Below are 23,709 nucleotides of genomic sequence, written 5' to 3' on the forward strand. Positions count from 1 at the left end.
ACCTAGGAAACCCTAAAGACTCCTTCAAAACACTTCTAGATTTGATAAATGACTTCAGTAAAGTTTCAGAATACAAAATCAACATAAAGTTAGTAACATTTGTATGTACAAATAGTGACTAATCTGAGAACCAAATCAAGAACTCAATTCCATTTATAATATCTACACACACACACACACACTACCTGATAATACAGTTAAACAAGAAGGTGAAAGAACTCTACAAGGAGAACTACAAAACATTGCTGAAAGAAATCATAGATGAAACAAGCAAATGGGAAAACCATCCCATGCTCATGGATTGGTAGAATGAATATCATTAAAATGAACATACTGCCCAAAGCTATCTACAGACACAATATGATTTCTATTAACTATCAACATAATTATTCACAGAATTAGAAAAAAGAAAACCCTAGAGATAACATGGAACCTTAAAAGAGCCCAAATAGTCAAAGCAATCCTAATCAAAAAGAATAAATCTGGAGGTCTCACATTACCTGACTTCAAATTATACTATAAGGCTATAATTAAGCAAAACAACAAGTACTGGTATGAAAATTGACACATAGATTAATACAACAGAATAGAGAACCCAGAAATAAAGCTTCATACCTAAAACCAAATAACCTTTGACAAAGTTGATAAAAATGTACACTGGGAAAAGGATAATATATTCAATAAATGGTGCTGGTATAATTGGAAACTCATATACAGAGAAATGAAACTGGACCTCTATTCTCACTATCTATAAAAATTAACTCTAGTGGATTAAAGACTTAAATGTTAAGACCTTAAACCATAAAAGTCCTGGAAGAAAATGTATGAAAAAACCCCTGAAGGACATTGGACTAGGCAAATAATTTATAATTAAATACTCAAAAGGAAAGGCAATAAAAACAAAAATAGACAAATGAGACTTAATTAAAAATATGCAGAGCAAAAAATTAATGGAGCAAACAACCTATGCTATTGGAGAAACTATTTGCAAAATGATGCATTCAACAAAGGACTAATATCCAGATTTTCTAAAGAACTCATATAACTCAACAAGAGAAAACCCCATTTAAAAATGAATGAATAACACGAACAGACATTTTTCAAAAGAAGATACACAAACACCCAACAAACAAAAAATGCTCAACAAACAAAAAATGCTTAACTAATCATCAGAGAAATGCAAATTAAAACTACAATGAGATACCATTTTACCCCAATCAGAATGGGTATTATTAAAAAGTAAAAACAGAAACAGATATTGGTATGGATGCTGAGAAAAGAAAACTCTTATACACTGTGGAAATATAAATTAGTATAACCTCTATGGAAATGAATATGGGGATTTCTCAAGGAACAAAACATAGAACTACCCTTCTATCTAGCAATTCCATTACTGGATATCTACCAAGGGTAAATACATCATTACATTAAAAAGGTACCTGCACTTTTATGTTTGTGGCAGCACTATTCGTAATAGCAAAGTCATGGAAAATCTGTGTCCATCAATAGATGATAAAAATGTGGTGTGTGTGTATGTGTATCTTTATCCTTAGTGAAATTAAGAGACAGATAATCAAAACCCACAAGTTCTTCTAAGTGGGAGCTAAACAGTGGGTGCACATGGCCATACAGAGTGGAGTAATAGACACTGGAGATTCCAAATGGTGGGAGGGGGTGAGGGATGAACTACCACCTATTCGGTACAATGTATACTACTCAGGCGATGAGTCCACTAAAAGCCCATGTTTCACCACTATACATGTATTCTTGTAAGACAACTGTACTTGTATCCCTTAAATAAAAAAATTAATTTCAAAATAAATAAAAAAAGTAAAAAGGAGAAAACAAATTTTCTTTGGTAGTATTTTGGCAATGTGCTCACCTATATAACGTTTCTCTTCTTCCCATGTTTCCAACCAGTGCTAAATGTTTTTGACGTGACCAAGTAACGCTTCCTTTTTTTTTTTTGACATGGAGACTCACTCCATCACCAGGTTGGAGTGCAGTGGCGTTATCTCAACTCACTGCAACCTCCGATTCCCGGGTTCAAGCAATTCTCCTGCCTCAGCCTCCTGAGTAGCTGGGATTACAGGTGCGCGCCGCCACACCCAACTAATTTTTGTATTTTCAGTAGAGACAGGGTTTCACCATGTTGGTCAGGCTGGTCTCGGGTCTCTATCTCCTGACTTCGTGATCCACCCGCCTCGGCCTCCCAAAGTGCTGGGATTACAGGCCTGAGTCACGGCGCCCGGTCTACAAACTAACACTTCCTGAGAAGTGTTTGTAATTAGTTAGTGTCAGTTCAATTACATCATTATAAATATATTAAAGAAACTGTTATGAGTGCCTGAAGTCTTGTATCAGGAGTTGCAAAACCTTAATTCATAATGTGGCCAGAGACATAAGAGGTGGTGATAGAAGCCCAGTGGAGACGGTAGCAAACTGCTGCTTCCAAAGACAACTAATCAAATTCTGAGCACTGTTGCTGTGCTGCTTATTGTGTCTCGCTCTTTGATATTTTAACAGCAGCCAGAAATCTCAATATCTATGTGAATCTGCTAATTTTTCTATTTTAGAAACTATTTAAATATTAAATAAATCACAGTGTAGACCAAGCAAACACATCAAGTGTGTTCGTGGGTTAGCTTCTCCTGGCTTAGATCAGAGGAAATAAAAACATATCCTCTTCACTCTCCAATTCTTTCCCTCCAGAGTTTAGAAGGGAACTACTAATCATTGCAAACAAGCTATAATTTGGCAGCATTAGAGAAAGATCAACATTTCCCTGGGCAAGTTATTAAGAGATTTATGGTTTAGAGGACTTTAATATGCTTTATTTGGAGGAATGGGAACAAGGAGGATAAATGAATGAAAACTAAAGGTATAGATATGTAATCCGTATTTGGAAAATGTTGCTTGACCTCATAGATTTTTTTCTCCTTTATGCCAGTACTACCTCTGCCGCTGCTTCTTGCAATTGTGACCAGCTGTCTGCAATATGTTTTTTCCATATCATTTAATGAACATAGCTTGATAGTGTTAGAAAAACTGCGCCCTGCTAAGATGCTACATCATATCATTTGAACTGATGAATAAAATGAGAATTCATTATCTTCAGGGCACTAAAATGCAGCCTTGGTTACTCAGCTTCACATAACTTTAGGGGAAATTTTGCAACACAACCTTACTTTTGTATGTTAGACTTCTTTAGAGAATGATAAACAAAAATCATGGTACATGTATGTAGCAAATCTGTCAAAAGTAAGCAAAGTGCAATACCTATGGAACACCATAGATTTTTCAAAAGTCAGAATAAATGTATTGGGGAGGCATGCATTATGAGTGCCTCTTTTATTATAGTCTAGTCTTAAACCATTCCTAAACTTGTAGGCAGATGGCGATGGGTAATTAAAATGCTAGCAAAATTATGGAAGGTGAAAGTAACTTATATGTCTCTGTAATGACAGACATGAAAAAAATATGCACACAGTTTGCAATGAAATCATGCAAAGATGAGGACTAAAATAAAATATGTAGCTGAGTAAGATAACATCCATCAAGGTGTTCTCTTTTCCATTGTGTTTCACTTGAGAAAGACACTGATTTATACCTGAGGACTTAGAAGAAGCAATGCAAAATTTTTCAAAGAAAAATGGATACATATATTTCTGGATATTATACAAGCAGCTTGAAAGCATAACTTTTGATTGGTTGTGTTTTTATTACTGAGGATAAAAGGTGACAGCTATCAAAATTTAAGGTAAATAATTACCATAACTTTTAGTGCAAATTCATTAATGCCAACTTGGGAAATTACACTATTAACTCCCATAAACTAGATTAAATGTTAAAAAGGGAGAAATGAGATACAAGCTTTGCTTTCCATTTAATATTTTCTCCTTGCTATATTATTTTATTTAAAATTACTTTCAAGGTAACATTGTAATAAGTATTGAAGACTAGAAAAGCCACAGGAAATTAAAATCATCTGTAATCAGAATAATCATAGTTAATTATTTGAATTGTTATAAATTCCAAATGGAATTGTAATACCATATACTGATTTTTAACTTATTTTATATTTTGTTTAAGTAATTTTTATACAACCATTTAGAATTGTCCCTTATTCTATTGTGTGAATGCTGCATGATTGAGTAAATGGCAGCTTCCAATTGTTGATATAATAAAATTATTTTAAAATTTAAATTTAAGTATCTTAACCCTATAGCAAAATACCAGAAATGATCATTGATATGGGAGGGGGGCAATGAAGCGCTAGGAAGAGAAAGGTGTGGCTAGGGCTCTACCCGCGGGCCTGTGCCCATGGATCTAGGTGAGGACAGGCATTTCTATTTTCCTGCCCAAATGTTCCATTTCCCAAGACCACCCTGGCCTGCCACGCCCCCATCCTGTGCCTATAAAATACCCCGAGACCCTGTTAGGCACACACACAGGCAGCTGGACATCCAGAAGTGCGCATCAGCGGAGGAACACACGGGCAGCTGGACGTGGAGAGAACACACCACCATAGGAGCACACTGACAGGCACTGGCAGGCCTGCAGGCCATCGACCCACGGAAAACGTGGAGTTTGGTCAGGATGGTTGGAGCAGGGCCCCGGCCCCTGAGCAGCCTGACCCCAGGGAAAAACCACCTTCCCGCTCCACCTCCCTTCTGGCTCCTCCATCTGCTGAGAGCTATTTCCACTCAATAAAACCTTTCAGTCACTCTCCAAGCCCATGTGTGATCGGATTCTTCTGGTACACCAAGGCAAGAAACCCTGGAATACAGAAAGCCCTCTGTCCTTGTGATAAGGCAGGGGGTCTAATTGAGCTAACACAAACCACCTACAGAGGGCTAAACTGAAAGAACACCCTGTTACACATGCCCACTCAGGCTTCAGGAGCTGTAAGCTGTATTCACCCCTAGAGATTGCCCTGGGGTCTGAGCCCCACAACCCGCCCTCTTAATGCTCCACCTGGGGGTTTCAGCCGTGGGGCACTGAAGAAGTGAGCCACACCCCCATCGTATGGCCTGTGAGGGGAATAAGGGAATTTTTCCCATTTCAATATGAAAGTATATTTTTAGAATAGTATAAGAAGTAAAATTTGGGCTTCTTGGTTAAAAGATCTGTATGCTATTATGATTTTTGATACATAAGGCATAATTATCCCCTATAAAGTCTCAGCTAGTTTAAACTTTCATCTCCAGTGTTGGATAATACCTAGTCCTTCATGTCCTCATTAACTTTATTTTAATGTTCATCACTTGAACTATAAGACATATGTCTGTTAATTTAATATGAATTTATCTGATTAATGGTGAAGCTGAACATTTTTTGCCATTTATTTTCTATTCATTAATTATCCTTACCGATTCATAATTTTTGCCCAATTCCTAATAAAACTTTAAATTCTGCTGATTTTCAGAAGCAAGATGGCAGAATAGAAAGCTCTACTGATTGTACCCCCCTGCAAGGACACCAAATTAACAAGTGTTTATGCAGAAAAAACACCTTCATAAGAACTAAAAATCAGGTGAGCACTCATAGTACTGGGTTTTAACTTCATATGGAAGAAAGAGGCACTGAAGAGATAGAAAAAACAATCCCAAATCATGAACACCACCCCTTCCCCACCCCAGGTAGCAGTGTGGTGTGGAGAGCATCTCTGAGTGCCGTGGGGAGGGAGAACACAGCAATTGTGAGGCACTGAACTCAGTGCTGTCTCGTTAGAGCAGAAAGGAAACCCAGAACAAATTCAGCTGATGCCCCCTACTGAGGTAGCATTTAAACCAGCCCTAGCCAGAGGGGAATTGCCAATTGTAGTAGTCCAAACTTAAGTGCCTGCAAACTTTGCCACTGAGGCCCTAGCTCCTAGACAACATTTCTAGACATATCCTGGGCCAGAAGAGAAGCCAATTCCTTGAAGGAAAGGACCTGGCAGCATTCATCACCTGCTAACTGAAGAGCCCTTGAGCTCAGAATAACGAGCAGGAATACCCAGATACTCTATACCCAGGGCCTCCAGGAGCCTCTGAAACTTGCTGGCTTTAGTGAGACTCAGCACATTCCCAGGCCTGGTGGCTATGGGGCAAAACTCCTGCTTGAGAAAAGCGGAGGGAAAAGTAAAAGGGACTTTGTCTTGCACCTTAGGTACCAACACTCAGGTTCTTGGGGTCACTGATTCTAGGACTTTACTCTTGGATGGCATTTCTGGACCTGGCCTAGGACAGAGGGGAGCCCACTTCCCTGAAGGGTGAGTCCCAGGCCAGGCAGCATTCGCCACAGGCTAACTTAAGAGCCCTTGAGCCTTAAGGGAACATTGGTGGTAGTCTGGTAGTACTCCTCATGGTCAGGGGTGGCAGTGACTATGGGGTAAGGGTCCTTTCCCTTTAGAAAGGGGAAGGAAAGAGTGAAAAAGACTGTGTCTTGTGGTTTGAGTGCCAGCAGTACAATAGAACACCAGGTACACTTCTAAGTTTTTTTGACTCTAGTCCCTGACTCCCAGATGGCACTTCTAGACTCACCAGGGGCCTGGGAGACCTCATTGCCTGGAAGAGAAAGACAGGCCTGGCTGGCTGTGCTGCCTGCTGATTGAAGAGTACAAGGGCTTGAAGGAACATAGGCAGCCAAAGAGTGGTGATAGCAGGCTTTGGGCAAGACCCAGTGCTGTGCTGGCTTCAGATACAACCCATTGCAATCATAGTGGTGGTAGCCACAGGAGTTCTTGTATTATTACTCCTTGTCTCCCACTAGTTTTAGGTGGCTCAGAATAGAGAGAGAGAGACTCTGTATGTTTGAGAGAAAGTAAGGAAAAGGAACAAAAGTCTGTGGCTGGTAATCCAGGTAATTCTCTTGTATCTTGTCCAACACCATTAAGGCATTACTTCTATGAGTCTGGAAGAACCACAGTGTTACTGGGCTTGGGGGTCCCCCTAAAGCAGAAACAGCTTAGATGACAAGACCCAAGTCCTTTCAAATATCTGGAAAGCCTTCTCAGGTAGGGCTACAAATAAGCCCCAAGAGTGAAGACTACAATGAATACCTAACCCTTTAATGCCCAAACACTGAAGAGCATCTACTGGCATCAACACAATCCAGGAAAACATGACCTTAACAAATGAACCCAAAATAAGGCACCAGGGACAAATCCTGGAGAAACAGAGATATGTGACCTTTCAGACAAGGAATTCCAAAACTGCTGTATTGAGGAAACTCAAAGAAATTCAAGATAACACAGAGAAGAAATTTGGAATGCTATTAGATAAATTTAACAAAGAGATTAAAATAATTGAAAAGAATCAAGCAGAAATCCTAGAGCTGAAAAATGCAATTAGTATGCTTAAGAATGCATCAGAGTCCATTAATAGCAGAATGGATCAAGGTGAAGAAAGACTTAGCGAGCTGCAATACAGGCTATTTGAAAATACACAGTCAAAGGAGACAAAAGAAAAATATAATAAAAAACAATGAAACATGCCTAAAGGACCTAGGAAATAGCCCCAAAAGGGCAAATCTAAGTGCTATTGACCTTAAAGAGAAGATAGAGAAAGAGATGGGGGTAGAAAGTTTATTCAAAGGAATAATAACAGAGAACTTCCCAATCTAGAGAAATATGTTAATATCCAAGTACAAGAAGGTTATAGAACACAAAGCAGATTTAACCCACGGAAGACTACCTCAGGGCATTTAATAAACTCCCAAATGTCAAGGATAAAGAAAGGATTTGTAAAAGGAGCAAGAGAATAGAAACAAATAACATACCATGGAACTCCAGTTCATCTGGCAGCAGACTTCTCAGTGGAAGTGTTACAGACCAGGAGAGAATGGCACGACATATTTAAAGTTCTGAAGAAAAACAACTTTCACCCTAGAATAGTATATCTGGCAAAAATATTCTTCATACATGAAGGAGAAATAAAATTTTCCCCAACAAAAGCTGAGGATTTCTTGAATACTAAGCCCATCCAAAAAGAAGTGCTAAAAGGAGTAATTTAATAAAAAAGAAAGGGATATTAATGAGTGATAAGTAGTCACCTGAAGTTATAAAACTTATGGAAAAACATGGACTATTATAGCACTGTAACTCTGCTGTGTAAACTATTCCACCCTAAGTTGAAAGACCAAACAATTAACCAATCAAAAATAGCTACAATTTTTTCAGATATATTCAGTACAATAAGATATAAATAAAAACAACAAAATGTTTAAAAAGCATGGGGACTAAGTTAAGGTGTGGAATTTTTATTAGTATTTTTTTGTGCTAGCTTGTTTATGCAAATAGTTTTGTCGTCAGGTTAAAATAGTGGGTTATAAGATAGTATTTGCAAGCCTCATGGTAACCTCATACCAAAAAACATACAATGGATACACACACAAAAGCAAGAAACTAAATCACATTAGTAGAGAAAATCGTCACTAGAAGACAGGAATGAAAGAAAGAAGGAAGACAAGACCACAAAAGAACCAAAAGAATGGGAGGGGTAAGTCCTTACTCATCAATAACAACATTGAATATAAATGGACTAAACTTTCCAATCAAAATACATAGAATGGCTGAATGACTGAAAAAACAAGACCCATGTTGGCTACAAGAAATACACTTCCATATAAAGACACACATAGACTAAAACTAAAGGGATGGAAAAAGATATTCCAGTATAGTGACCAGGAGTCACTATACTTATGTCACACAAAATATGTAGATTTCAAGACAAAAATTATAAGAAGAGACAAAGAAGGTCACTATATGATATGATTTGGCTCTTTGTCCCCACCCAAATCTCATGTTGAATTGTAATCCCCTGTGTCAGGGGAGGGGCCTGCTGGGAGATGATTGGATCATGGGGGTGGATTTCCCCCTTGCTTGTTCTCATGATAGTGAGTGAATTCTCGTGAGATCTGATGGTTTAAAAGTAGCACTTTCCCCTTTGCTCTCTCTCTCTCTCTCCTGCCACCATGTAAGACATGCCTTGCTTCCCTTTTGCCTTCTGCTGTGATTTTAAGTTTCTTGAGGCCTCCCCAGCTATGTGGAACTGTGAGACAATTAAACCTCTTTTATTTATAAATTACCCAGTCTCAAGTAGTTTCTGTATAGCAATGTGAAAATGGACTACTACACTTTATAATAATAAAGGGGTCAATTCAGCAAGAGGATATAATGATAGTAAATATATATGCACCCAATGATAGAACACCCAGACATATGAAGAAAATATGAGAGCGAAAATGAGAGCTAGACCCCAATACAATAGAAGCTGGAAACTTCAACACCCCACTTTTGGCATCGGCCTGATCTTCCAGACAGAAAATCAAAAAAGAAGCATCATACTTGCTCTAGACAAAAGGGATCTATTAGACATTTACAGACCGTTTCATCTAAGAGCTGCAGAATACACATTATTTTCTTCAGCACATGGGTCATTCTCAAGGACAGACCAGGTTTTAGGTCACAGAAAAAGTCTTCAAACATTCAAAATAATTGAAATTATTTCAAACATCTTCTCTGACTACAATGGAATAAAACTAGAAATTCAATAACAAGAATTTTGGAAACTGTACAAATTAATATACTCCTGAATGATCAGTGAGTCAATGAAGAAATTAAAAGGAAAATTGAAAAATTTCTTGAAACAAATGATAATGGAAACACAGCATACCAAAACCTATGGGATACAGCAAATGCAGTGCTAAAATGGAAATTTATAGCTGTATAAGTGCCTAAATCAAAAAAGAAAAAAAATTTCAAATAAAAAAATCTAATGATGCATCTTAAAGAACTAGAAAAACAAGAGCAAAACAAACCCAAAATTAGTAGAAGAATAAATAAATATCAGAGCAGTAATAAAATTGAAATGAATAAAATACAAAAGATCAATGAAACCAAAAGTTCGTTTTTTTTGAAAGGTTAAAGAAAATTGATAAACCTTTAGTCACAGTAACTAAGAAAAAAGAGAGATGATCCAAATAAAGTCAGAAATAAAAAAGGAAACATTAAGAACTGATACTGTAGAAATTCTAAGGATCATTAGTGGCTGATATATGCAACTATATGCCAATAAATTGGAAAATGTAAAAGAAATGGACAAATTCCTAGATACCAAGATTGAACCAGGAAGAAATCCAAAACCTGAACAGACCAATTGTCAAAAGACACAGACCTAACAAAAACATAAAAAATATGACATTGAAACTATAATAAAAACGTCATGAGATGAAGCCATCTCCCAATAAGGAAAAGCACGTTTCCTGATGGCTTTCCTGTTGTATAATACCGAATATTGAAAGAACTAATACCAATCTTTCTCAAACTATTCTGAAAAATAAAGAAGGGAATACTTCCAAACTCATACTACAAGGCTAGTATTATGCTGATATCAAAACCAGACAAAGACACACCAAGAAAAGAATACTGCAGGCCAATGTCTCTGATGATATTGATGCAAAAATCCTCAACAAAATACCAGCAAACTGAATTCGACAATACATTAGAAAGATCATTTATCATGCCTCCATGGTATAATTTGAAGTCAGGTAATGTGATTCCTTTAATTTTATTCTTTTTGCTTAGGGTAGCTTTGACATTTCTCTCTCTCTCTCTCTCTCTCTCTCTGTGTGTGTGTGTGTGTGTGTGTGTGTGTGTGTGGGGTTTCAAATGAATTTTTGGATTGTTTTTTCTATTTCTGTGAAGAATGTCATTTGTATTTTGATAAGGATTTTGTTGAATCGATCTGTAGATTGCTTTGAATATTATGGGCATGTTAACTATATTGATTCTTCCAATGAATGAACATAGAATATCTTTCCGTTTTTTTGGTGTGCAATTCATTTCTTTCATTGATCTTTTATAGTTTTTATTACAGAGTTCTTTCATTTGGTTAATTCTTAGATATTTAATTTTATTTTTTGCTATTGTAAATGGGAATTTTAATTTTTTTTTCAAATTGTTAATGGTTTGCATGTAGAAATGCTACTGGTTTTTGTGTGTTGATTTTTGTATCCTGCAGCTCTACTGAATTTATTTACCAGTTCTAATAGTTTTCTTGTGGAGTCTAGGTTTTTCCAAATATAAGGTCATATTATCTGCAAAGAAGGATAATTTGACTTCTTTCTTTCCAATTTCAATGTTCTTTATATCTTTCTCTTGTCTGATTGCTTTAGCTAGGACTTCTGGTACTATTTTGAATAACAGTGGTGACAGTGGACACCTCTGTCGTGTTTCAGATCTTAGAGAAAAAGCTTTCAGTTTTTTTTCCACATTCAGTTTGATCTTAGCTGTAAGTCTGTCACATATGGCTTTTTATTATGTTTAGGTATGTTCTTTCTACACCCAGTTCTTTGAGAATTTTTATGATTAAGAGATGTCGATTTTTATCCAATGCTTTTTCAGCATCAGTTGAAAGGATCACATGGATTTTGTCTTTTATTCTGTTGATATGATGTATTGCATTGATTCATTTGCATATTTTAAATCATTCTTTCATTCCAGGGATAATTCCTACTTGGTCATGATGAATCAATTTATATGAAATGTTTTTATAAGTAAGGACTTACTTCTGCCATTTTGTTGCTTATTTTCCTATTTTTGTTTAATTCCTCACTTGTATACTTTCTTTCTTAATGTTTCCTTTATAGTGAAGTGATTTTCTCTGGTTTAATGTTTTAATTCATTGTTTTTTGTTTTCAGTGTATCTATTACAGTTTTCTGTGTTTTGCTATCATGAGGTTTACAAAAAACATCTTATTGATGTATTATTTTAAAAAATAGCAACTTGTCTTATATCACTAAAAATAATAGAAACAAAAAACTATAAAATCTGTACACCTTAACTCCATCCCCTCACATTTTTAATTTTTGTTATCTCCATTTACATATTTTTATATTGCCTATCTCCTAATGGGTTACAGTAGCTATTATTGTTTTGAAGATTTATCTTTCAGGCTTCATACTAGACTTATGAGTGAATTGCACACTACAATTGCAGTATTAAAGTATTCAGTGATTGTCTACATACTTAATTTTACCAGTGTGTTTTATATCTTCAAATATTTCCTTTTTTTGCATTTTTGTGGTCTTTTCTTCAGACTGAAGAACTCCCTTTAGCATTTCTTGTGAGACGTTGCTGGTAGTGGTGAATTCTCTCAGCTTTTGTTTGGAAAATGCTTTATCTCTCTTTCATATTTGAAGGATGACATTCCTGGATACAGCAATCTTGTGTGGAGTTTTTTCTCTCAGCACTTTAAAATGATGTTCCATTTCCTTCTGGCATGTATGATTTCTGTTGAGAAGTCTGTTTCCAGATGAAATTGGAGCTCCTGTATATGTTAGTTGCTTTTTTTTTTTCCTCTTGCTGCCCTTAGGAGCTTGTCTCTGTCCTTGACCTTGGAGAGTTTACTTATTATTCACCTGGAGGTAGCCTTACTTGGGTTGAATATGCTTGGTGTTCTTTAAACTTCCTGTACATGAATGTTTATATCTCTCTCAAATTTTGGAAAGTTTCCCGTTATTATTTCTTTGAATAAGCTTTCTATGCCTTTCTCTTGTTCAGCTCTCTCGAACACCAATAATTCCTAGATTTCATCTTTCGAGGTAATTTTCTATATCTTGTAGATAATCTTCATTTCTTTTTATTCTTTTATTTTCTCTTCTGATTGTGTATTTTCAAATAGCTGATATTCAACTTTACTAATTCTTTCCTCTGCTTGATGCAGATCCCAGTCCTTTCCATCCCAAATGGAGGACATTCCAAAGGGGATATCTTGGTATTGTGGGAAGGCTGGCCTATGGGTTCATGATCAGGATACCTGTGGAACATGCCTAACAACAGTTTGTTGCCAACCATTCTGATATGGCACCTCCTTTGGCTGGGTTATAGAGCAGAGTTTCCAGGGCTGGAGATGGTAGTTCGATTTCTTCCCTCTCTCTCTGCCTGTCCTCAGAAATATGTCTCCCTTCAGACACTCATGATGCTTCCCATGGGTTGAGGCAGGAACAGGTCTCCTTCCAGGAAATTGATATGGTTTGGATCTGTACCCCACCCAAATCTCATGTTCAATTGTAATCCCCAGTTGGAGGTGGAGCCTGGTGGGAGGTGATTGGATCATGAGGGCTGTTTCTAATGGCTTAGCACCATCCCCCTAGTGCTCTTCTCATGATGGAGTTTTCATAAAATCTTGTTTAAAAGTGTGTAGCGCCTTCCTTCTCTCTGCCTTCCTGCTCTGACCATGTAAGATGTGCTTACTTCCTCTTTGCCTTCTGCTATGTAAGTTTCCTGAGGTCTCCCTAGCTATGCTCCCTGTGTAGCCTGTGGAACTGTGAGCCAATTAAACCCCTTTACTTTATAAATTATCCTCTCAGGTATTTCTTTATAGCGGTGTGAGAATGGACTAATACAGGAAACTAAGATGGTGAGGAAGCTGATTGTCTACCTCTATCTCACTTTTTCTAGTGTATACATTATGAGTTAGAAAGAAATTTTTTGAGTGCGTGGTGCTGGGTAGATTGAGGGGATGGGTGTTGCAGATATGGAAGTCCAATTCTATTACCATGTGCTTTGAGTTTTTTCACTTCTCTCTGGCCCTGGGAACTGTCCCATTCTCATATTTGAGTTCTTCAATATTGCTAGTGATAATCTCAATGCTGTATCTGTTTTTTTATTTTTATTTTCGTTGGGGAAGTGAAGCTAGCTTGCTTCCATGCTGCTATTTTGGAACCAGAACTCTACTTGTGAATTTTTTATTTTAAACATACATTTTAAACATACCTTTTACATTTTTCTCTGTCTTATAAAATAGGTCTATATTAGTATAGTTCTAGTACTAGAGATGGATTCAGTCAGATCATGTGAATTCTTTGCTTAAATTCTTCACACCAAGAAAATGAGAACTTGCAAAGTTAGATCATAGACATTTATATTACAGTAGTGTGTTTGAAAAGGAGCTGAAAGGGAAGGCAGATTTATAACAGATATTTTACAGCTAACCAAAATATTTTCCATGTTTTGTGTTGGCAGTCCCAAGGCAGCTGCAACAAGGACCCTTCACTGTTAGCATGTTGTCTTAGTCTGTTCATTGCTGCTGTAACAAAATATCTGAGATTGGGTAATTTATAAACCACAGACATTTATTTCTCATGGTTCTATTCTAGAGTAAACTTCAAACAATAGTACATGCTCTTCTGTCTGAGCAGGTAACTTAACTCATACCCCTAAACAAATACAGTCACCAGTGCTGCCTTGGGATTCTTGTTCCCTAGCATCCCTCCCATCCAGAGCATTTATTACAGAATTTAGTAGGAGTGTGGTTTACTATCCAACCCTTAGCCCACCTTGCATAAATTCTCTTTTCTAGTTTTCCTGATCTCTAAAGTAATAGTTATTCTAGTATTTTCTTACATAAATTGTAATGCAGGCTGGGTGCGGTGGCTGCATTTTGAGCCACCATTTCAGGCATGAAATATCCACCTCTAGAATTCTTTATATGAAAGAAAAAACTTCCTAATTCAAGCAACTATAATTACATCTCTGTTAATTGAATAAAATGGAATAAAATTTTGAACTGAAACAAGAGACTACACCAAAAAGTAAAAATATAATTCATTTTCTATAAATAGTATATATGCACATATATGCATAACTGTATGCATATATGTCTGTGTATATATTTAATATATATTTTATATATACACTAAAAATAATAGGATTTGTATGAAAATGTTGATAGTGGTTAAAGAGATTATAAGTAACTTTTTATTTCATAATTTTTGTTATATACAAGATATCCTATAGTGAAAAGTCACTATATATAAAATATAGATAATATAATAAATATAAATATAATTTGAAAATAATAGGGGTTTTTACATCCTTATTGAGATTATCAAAGAAATCACTATCAGCAAATCAAAAGTCTGATTAGCCTGTTTGCATATGTAAAAAAAGTTTGTATTAAATTTTTTTTTTTTTTTTTTTTTGAGACGGAGTATTGCTGTGTCGCCCAGGCTGGAGTGCAGTAGCACGATCTCCGCTCACCGCAAGCTCCGCCTCCCGGGTTCACTCCATTCTCCTGCCTCAGCCTCCTGAGTAGCTGGGACTACAGGCACGTGCCACCACGCCCGGCTAATTTTTTGTATTTTTAGTAGAGACAGGGTTTCACCGTGTTAGCCAGGATGGTCTCCATCTCCTGACCTCGTGATCCACCTGCTTCGGCCTCCCAAAATTACAGGTGTGATCTTAGCTCACTGCAACCTCCGCCTCCTGGGTTCAAGCTACCCTCCCACCTCAGCCTCCCTAGTAGCTGGAACTACAGGCATGCTCCATCATGCTCAGCTAATTTATTGTATTTTTAGTAGAGATGGGGGTTTTGCCATGTTGCCCAGGCTGATTTCGAACTCCTGGCCTCAAATGATCCACCTGCCTCGGCCTCCCAAAGTGCTGGGATTACAGGTGTGAGCCACTGCACCTGGCCTTCTTTATCATTTTGCTTTATCATCTTTTACATGTGATTGCCATTCTCTGGGTCGCAAAGGAGCTACTGTAACTCCAGCCATAAAGTGGGCTTCCAGGATGAAAGAGCAATGGGACAAAAGGAGATTAGGATGGAATCCGTTTATGCCTCATTTGAAAAAGTTCTTCTGGAAGCTCATCAAACAGTATTCACTTACATATTGTTAAAGGATTAATCTTTTTATTTTTAACTGGCCTTTTTGCCATTCCAAGTAAAGTCAAGGTTCTTTTAGAGGGGAATAAGGGCTCATAAATCTGACAATTAGCAGTTCCTGTGCCATTTCTGCTTATCATAAATGTTTTTCTACAACACACATGTTTGGCTTTATATTATACAAGTTATAGAGAAACTATTATTGAACCAAGACCCTTTCATTGGACATTAGTTATTTCAAATTCTTCACTCCTATGAAGAGGGCTGTAATGAATATCCCCATAGTTGTATTTCTGTATATCTAGGTTTACATCCTTAAAATAAATTTCTAGGAGTGGAATTGCTAGGTGAAAGGACATGCATCATTTTAAGACTTTTTGATGGGTATTGCCAAAAATCAGGCTTCCGATCTTTGTGTGTTTATCATTTCTTGACTTGTAATTTTGGGCAAAGCTCTGTGATTTAGGATGGTGTCCTCAGTTTTTTTTTTTTTTTTCTGCTGCATCTATTTCCTCCTGCCATTAAAAAATGCCTGTTGAAGTTAATGGGAAGACGAGCACAGTTTGCGATGAAATCCATTGACGTAGTGTCTAGTTTTGATTAAATATTATGAGTAAATTATTAAATCCAACAAAGAAAGGAGACATCTGCATTGCCATGTACATTAGCTTGGAACATAAACAAGGCTAAAGATAAGCTGGGAAATTGTTAGTGCTCCATGGAACACACTCATCATCACTGTAGGAAAGGAAGAGATTGTTTCTTATAGCAACTGAAATAAATTTCTTATAATTGTTAAGAGTTCATTCTATGATACACTGAGACTTGTTTTGAAAATGTAAACATTTAGCTTTCACACACACACATGCACACACACATGCAGAGTCATTAAATTTGTAGGTGCAGTTCAATACCCATAAAACATTCTCAGAGGAGTGTTTTAAAAATGTGGAGCATGAGGCTTTACAGAAAATCTCATCACACTAAGATGACTATGATATGAAATTCTATTAAGATAAAACCCAAAGAGAGTGATTCCTTTTTTGTTCTTTGAAATTAATTTTTGGCTAGCATTCTGGAGCAGGAGGGAGAACTGTCTCTCTTTGTGGGTGGAGATTTTTGGTATGCCACTAGTTGTGAATACAGGTGAAGGGAAATGTAAGAATTAAGAATCATTCTGAAAGATAGAGATCATCATGTAAATCAAATTAAGATAATAAATGCTTCATTGTGAAGCAAATTGAGGAAGCAAAGCAAAGCAAAACAATAATCAGGCAAATAATGGCCAAAATCACATGCACTGTATAATATCCTCAACAAGAGGCAAGCAAATAAATACATTAGCTAGACAGATCCAAATCTCGTGGGAGCATTGTTAAATTATCTCTCACTTGTTTTTATCACCCTTGTCCTTTTTCTTTCCTTCTCTCCTGTTATTAAACTTATTTGACTTGAAATATCCCAAGTACATTTGTTGGATATGTTGAATTTAATCTGTTAAGAGCTTCTCTATAACCAAGTGATGTTTTATAATCTTATGAACATTATTTAAATTTTAGTATTATAGTATTAAGTTTACTTTTTCTTTATATTCTTTTTAAGAATTCCCTCATAAATGTCAATTTGAGAACATTAAATATTTTTATAGACAAACATATGAAACTAATTTACTTACATTGAAAAAGAAGGAAATATAGAATATAACTAGTTAGAAAAAAGTCACTGTTTTAAATAAACATGATTTATTATAGGACTTTGATAGTATCCGCTTTATTTTCAGTTTGGTTTACTTTGCCTATTTTACTCCCTCCCCTGCCTCCACCACCTGAGATCGAGCTCCACATCTCAGCTCCAGTGATGTCAGAAGCACACAATAATGTGTTATTTAACTTTTATTTATTTTTCCAGTCTTATTGGGGTATAATTTACAAATAAATGGCATATATTTAAGGTATATGATGTGATGACTTGATATATGTTTATATATTGTAGAATGATTACCACAAGGCTGTTAGCTAAAGTAATCTCTCCCAAGATAAAACTGAGAAGTCCGAGGTGGAGTCTACAAGGTAGAGCAGTACATGATTTTGTCTGCATGGAAGACTGAATAAAACCACACATTGGATAGCCTACTTTTTTTCTCTTAGCTTTATTAGAAAATATTTACTACTTAAAAGAAGCTTAAAGAATAATGTAGTTAACACCTGCATATGCCCAAATCAGTTTTAGGAGTAAAACATTAACGATATAGTTGAAGCCCCACTGTGGTATATTCATAGAGTGGAATTGGAAGCAGCAGTAAAAATAAATGAATCATAGCATGGATCTCAACAAGAATAAATTTTAAAAGCATAATGTTAATGTTATTTAAAAAATCAAGCTGCAGAAGAATAGTGCAGTAGAATGTTATATATATCATCTGAATATAATACATTTAATATATTTTATACTATATATTTGTCATATAATATACTAAACAGTATATATTATATATGCATATATACATGTATATATTGCATACATTATATATGTACATTTTACATAAGTACTAAACAGTATATATTATATGTGCATATATACATGTATACATTGCATACTATATGCACATTTTACATAAGTTTATATTCTACATTATAGTGCTATACATCTATAGTATATACTATATGGTGTATAGTAGTATATCACTATGATATATATACATACTATATATGTATATATAGTTTAAAATTTGAGAAAAAAGTACTAAATATTGCTTATGAGACATATACGTAGATTAATTTTAAGAAACAGCTGTCTTGTTTTTAGGCAGGTTCTTCTTTCTTTAAAGGAAAAGTTATTTTAACAGTACTAGCTAAATATGGTAAGGGAATGTCAATATTTGAGTGCTCTGGGTTTTAAGAGTACACATCAGGACAGATCATGAATATTGAGAACTACTTAACATTTACGGCTTGCTTACCAAGTGCTAGGCATTGACATACTCATGTTTTCACTTTGAATTTCACAGATACGAGGAATCACAATTCTCTTACATTTCACTCTGCCATTTCACCTCCCCACCTGCACTCATTTCCTGAGCTTTCACCCATTGCTCCTTCCTGTACCTGTACCCCCTCTTTGCATTCCAACCTCACCACTTGCCTGCAGGTCTATAGTCTTGGCATCTATTCCTGAACTTACTTTTTTTTTTTTCTTTTTTTTTTTTTGAGATGGAGTCTCGCTCTGTCTCCCAGGCTGGAGTGTGGAGTGGCGCTGATCTTGGCTCACTGCAACCTCCGCCTCCTGGGTTCAAGCGATTCTTCTGCCTCAGCCTCCAGAGTATCTGGGAATACAGGCATGCGCCACCACGCCTGGCTAATTTTTTGTATTTTTAGTAGAGATGGGGTTTCTCCATGTTAGCCAGGATGGTCTCAATCTCCTGACCTCGTAATCCACCTGCCTCGGCCTCCCAAAGTGCTGGGATTACAGGCGTGAGCCACCGCACCCGGCCTCCTGAACTTACTTTTTAAAGGATGTTTATGTCCTTCATCATAGCCCTGCTCTGAGCAGAGTTGATAATCACCTTCTTTAGGTGAACTTATACATACTTCTACTTTAACCTTTATCATAGTGTGTTAGAATTATCTGTGCCATAGCATCTTCTCTTAGACTGATTCTTGAATGAAGGTACTCTAAAAATTTAGGTTTTATGTTTACATCTATAATATATATTTGTTGAATTGTTTTTCTAAGAAGACTGGTTGGAGGTTAAACACAAAAGGTGTAGCAACATAGAAAAAGAAGGTATTCTTTTGAGGACCTACCTTGCAGCCTCTAAGAACTCAAGCACAGGGATCTGGCTCTCAGGGCTTACTCTCTGCTTAGATCTGAAGAGAAGGAAGGTTGAAAGGAAGGGCACACTGGAAGGAATCAACAAGTGTGTGTGCCATAAGCTCACTTTACATTATCCAGTCAGCAGATGAGAGAATACGAAGAATTGGGAAACTACTCTGTGCTATTCTGAGTGGCTTAAATAATATAAATTTATCGTTTCATAGTTCTGGAAGCTAGATGTCCAAAATCAAGGTTTTGACAGAATTGGTTCCTTCTGAGGGCTTTGAGGGATAGATTTGTTCTACGTATTTCTTCTTGGCATACAGGTATCTGTCTTTTCCCTGTGTTTCTTTATGTTATTTTCCCTCTATGCATGTCTCTGTGTTAAAATTTTTCCTTTTTGTAAGGACACTAGTCATCTTGAATAGGGGCTCACCCTAATTACCTCATTTTAATTTGTTTACCTCTGTAAAGACCCTAGTTCCAAAGAGAGTCACATTCTGAGGTACTACAGGTTAAGACTTTAACGTATAAGTTTTTCAGGAACACAATTTAGCCCCTAACAGCTCCCAGTAGATTAGGAGACAGAGTTGTATATATGGGGTGCTCTAACTGGTCAAGAAAAGGAAGAGGTTTATTGCATGAGCCTGTTTCTTCAGGGCTGGTAGACGGTAAAAGAAGCTAGGAGAGGCAGGGAGATTAAATCGTTTTTCTCCATGGTTTGGTGGGTCGGATAGTCCAAAGGACGCCAAATATCAGGGCCTTATTTCATGAGGTAGCTTCTCAGGCTGACCTTGTTCAAACCTGGGATTTACATATCCCACAGTTTTTAGTCCAATTATCCCCATTATTGAACACTTAAATTGATTCTATATCTTAGCTATTGAGAACAGTGCTGCAATTGCAGGTATCTTTTTGAGATAATGATTTTATTTCCTTTGGGTAGATACTCAGTAGTTGGATTGCTAGATTGAATGCTAGTTCTGTTTTTAGTTCTTTGAGAAATCTCCATACTGTTTTCTGTAGAGGTTGTAGTAATCTACCTTCTCACCAGCAGTATGAAAGCATTTTCTTTTGCCTGTATCCTTGTCAATATCTGTTATTTTTTAACTTTAATAATAGCTATTCTGATGAGTATGATATCTCATTGTAGTTTTATTTGCATTTTTCTGATGATTAGTGATGTACAACTGTTTTTGATATTTTGTTGGTCCTTTTTATGTCTTCTTTTAAAAGTACCTATTCTGAGAAGGCAGACCTCTGTCTTCCCAGCGATTCCTGTGAAGATGCTGCTGAAGAGAGGTGCCAGCGAGGGGCAGAGAGGAAGTGGTCTGTCTCTTACCATAAGGCTGATTCTCTTTAACTGTGCAACCAGCGGAAGCAGATGTGTGTGAACTGGGCACAGATTTAAGAATCTGTCCCTGTTGAGGTGGATGGGCCTGATTGTTGACCCCCAGGGTCCTAAAACTCGGATGGACCTGGATAGTGAGAGAGGAGGCCTGGACCGAGATGTGAGTCCTGTTGAAGACTTCTTCTCTACCCTCAACCTTGGTCCCTCTCAACTACCCAGTGGAATTCCAGCTTGAAGGATTGCATCCTGCTGGGGCTGAACATGCCTGTCAAAGACATGTCCAAACTGTGTTCCTGGCTCCCTTGTTCAGAGACTGCCCTTCTCAAGGGCTCTGTGCCTGCACTGGGAAGGAAACAACCATTGGAAGGAAACAAAAGTGTATAAACTGCCGTTTTTACAGCAGTTAGAGCCAGACCTTCTGGCTCAAAAAAAAAAAAAGTGTCTATTCTGTCCTTTGTCCACATTTTAGTGGGTTATTTGGGTGTTTTTTTCATTGTTGTTGTTGAGTTGTTTGAGTTCCTTATAAATTCTACATATTAGTTTCCTGTTGGTTGCATAGTTTGCAAATATTTTTTTTTCCATTTTGCAGGCTGGTTGTCTGTTCCCTCTGCTAATTCTTTCCTTTGCTGTGCAGAAGCTTTTTAGTTTAATTAAGTCCTATTTGTCTATTTTTGTTTTTGTTGCTTGTACTTTTGAGGTCTTGGATAAATTCTTAGCCAAGACCAATGTCCAGAAGAATTTTCTCTAGGTTTTCTTCTAGTGATTTTATAATTTCACCTCTTTCATTTAAGTCTTTAATCTATTTTGAGTTCTTTTTCTTTATATGATGAGAGAGAGAGTTCTAATTTCATCCTTCTGCATGAGGCAATCCAGTTTTTATAGTAACATTTATTGAAAAGGTTTTCCTTTTCTCCAGTGTATGTTTTTGTCAACTTTCTCAAAGATCAGTTAGATATGTGGTTTTATTTCTGAGTATTCTATTCTGTTCATCGATTTATGTTTCTATTTATATATCAGTATCATGCTGTGCTGTTTTGGTTACTATAGCTGTGTAGTATAATTTGAGGTCAGGTAATGTGATGCCTTTAGCTTTTTTCTTTTACTTAGGATTTCTTTGACTATTTTGGCGCTTCTTTGGTTCCATATGAATTAATTTTTTTTTCTAATTATTTGAAAAATGACATTGGTATTTTGATAGGAATTGCATCGAATGTATAGATTGCTTTGGGTAGTATGGTCATTTTAACACTATTAATTATTCTGATCCATGAGCATAGGATGTTTGTCCATTAATTTGTGCCATCTACAACAATTTATTTCATTATTCTTTTATAGTTTTCTTCATAGGGATCTTTCACTTCCTTGGTTAAACATACTCTTAGGCATTATTTATTGTAAATGAGATAGTCTTCTTGATTTGGTTCTCAGCTTGATAGTTATTGGTGTATAAAAATGCTACTGATTTTTCTACATTGATTTTGTATTCTTAAACTTTCCTGAATTTATTTATCATCTAAGAGTATTTTGATTGAGTCGTTGGGGTTTTCTAGATATAAGATTTCATCAGCGATTAATGTACAAAGACCTTATTTAATCCTGGACCTGAATTATAGTTCATTTTCTTTTACTAGATCAGAGATTCTTCCTTTGAGGTCCATAATTTATTTTTTTTGGTGGGGGGATCCATGAACTTTGAAATTTATTCAAAATTGTAAGTGCTGTGATCTTTTCATGGAAGACTTTTATGCGTTTCATTAGACTCTAAAATGGGAACTTTGTTCTATTCATCTGCATTATAATAAAAGTTCTGACTTTTCTTTCAAATAGCAGAAACATTTTTTAGTTCTGATGCTAGTACTTTTTACAATATTGTGGTGGCATTTTTAACTTATTTAAAACATTTTATATCTCAATCATCTTACTTTTTTTATTCCTGCCTACATCAAGTTCCCTTTTATCTCAGTTTGCTTTCTTATTTCATCTGTCATCTCTTATTTTATATTTTGAATTTTGTTGAGAGCAAGGGTATATCTTATTTAGAAGGCACTTTTGTTTTCTGTAGTAAATCTCCTCCTTTCCTCTAACTCTTCCTTATCCTACTGACACTAGATTAATACATCTTTTCTTTTTAATATTTCAAAGGTTTGTATGTTGCTATTTATATGCTTCTCATCTGTCTGGGTCCCATTTTTGTTCAATATAATGTCTATAATTTTTCTTGAATTCCTTTATTTTTTCACCTGGGTGCAACTATATATAGTCTTTTCAGTTGCAAGCAGGGTTATGTTGCATTTAACTTTCATTATTTTATCAGGAGAGTGAATGTAAACCTGTGACTGAGAGTAGTTAAAATATGTGTTTAAATTTTTGTACATTTTCTGTTTGAATTTAACCTCTGTGGTAGGCCAAATAATGTCTTCCTGCATGATGTTCACACCCTAATCCTTGCATCTGTGAATACATTTGTTACCTGGGAAATGTGGAATTAAGGTTGCAGGTGAAATTAAAGTTGCGAATCAGCTGACCTTAAAATAGAGAGATTATCCTGGATTATCTGGAAAAAGCTATTATAATTACAAGGTTGTTGTTTTGTTTTGTTTTGTTTTGTATGTCACCCAGGCTGGAGTGCAGTGGCATGATCTCAGATTTTTAAAGTGGTTGAAGGAGGCAAGAGAGGAGGTCAAGGTGATACTCTGTAAGAAAGATTTGATGGACCATTATTAGCTTTGAAGAGACAGGAAGAGGGTTAGGAGCTGAGAATTCACCTAGGAAAGCCAAGGAAACAGATTCTCCCCTAGAGCCTTCACAAGGAAAATTTGCTTTGCCAGAAACACCTTAGTTTTAGCCCATTGAGACTTGTGTTATATTTTTAACCTAGAGAACTGTTA

Source organism: Theropithecus gelada, chromosome 13 (assembly GCF_003255815.1).
Source record: "Theropithecus gelada isolate Dixy chromosome 13, Tgel_1.0, whole genome shotgun sequence".
In the NCBI taxonomy this organism is placed as follows: domain Eukaryota; kingdom Metazoa; phylum Chordata; class Mammalia; order Primates; family Cercopithecidae; genus Theropithecus; species Theropithecus gelada.